A 1,142-nucleotide genomic window follows, 5' to 3' on the forward strand; every position below is an offset into this window, starting at 1 on the left:
CACGTTTGGCCCCTTTGACTGAACTTTATGTAATACTTTGCCTGCGGTTCCATTTCTCTGAGCTGCGGCCCCTCCCCACAGCACTGCAGCCCCACTACCGCGTGTACTCACGCGGGGCCCCTGAGTGGGCAGCACCCTCCCGAGCACGGGCTCTGCATGCCGCTCCCCAGGGCCTCCTTTCCTCGTGTGCTCTCCGAAAAGTGGCTGGGAAGGCATCCTTTGTCTTTGAAGTTACTTCTGTGCCTCCTTCATCTCAGCCTTAAGAATAATTTTGGCCCCTTAAATTGCTACACTTCGCAGTGTTAAGGGTTGGGGATTTAGCTCAGTGGCGCCGCGCCTGCCTAGCAAGCACAAGGACCTGAGTTCAATCCCGGTGCCAAAAAAGGGAGGGAGGGAGGAAGGGAGGGAGGAGAGAGACTTCTTGCTTTCTGTTCCATCTTGCTTGGGAAACTCTGATGCCAACATTAACGCTGCATCTATGCTGTAAAGGACTGCATCCATCAGCACAAACATAACAGTGGTCTTTCATCTACTGATGTGAAAAATTAGAGCTTTTAAACGTCTTGACGTCCGACAACCCTGCTTCCCTAAAGCAAACACTATTCGTTATGCTGTGTGATCCTGGTAACACGTTTGGCCCCTTTGACTGAACTTTATGTAATACTTTGCCTGCGGTTCCATTTCTCTGAGCCGCGGCCCCTCCCCACAGCACTGCAGCCCCACTACCGCGTGCACTCGCGCGGGCCCCTGAGTGGGCAGCACCCTCCCGAGCACGGGCTCTGCATGCCGCTCCCCAGGGCCTCCTTTCCTCGTGTGCTCTCCGAGTCAGGCAGGAGCCATCCTGGGTCTCAGACACTCTGCCCGCTCCCCAGCTGGGCCCATCGCCCGTGCTGCCGTCTCTCAGGGCCGATTCCACGTCTCCCTGTGACACTGGCCGTGCAGCCGTGTGTCCCTTCCCTGTCCTTTCTCTGTTTGGCGTCTGTGAGGGTGGAGACCGTGGGCTCCTCTTGGCTCCAGCGCAAGGCCTGTGTCTCCCGTGAGCCGCAGGACGCAGTGACTGAGGGAGCTCGGGCCTCGTCTTCCTCGCCCTCCTGCGGCTTCCCGGGTGGCGGCCCAAGTCCACACATCCGCTCTTGCCTGGG

Source organism: Fukomys damarensis, unplaced genomic scaffold (genome assembly GCF_012274545.1).
Source record: "Fukomys damarensis isolate Sample0158 unplaced genomic scaffold, DMR_v1.0_HiC HiC_scaffold_7, whole genome shotgun sequence".
NCBI classification, from domain to species: Eukaryota; Metazoa; Chordata; class Mammalia; order Rodentia; family Bathyergidae; genus Fukomys; species Fukomys damarensis.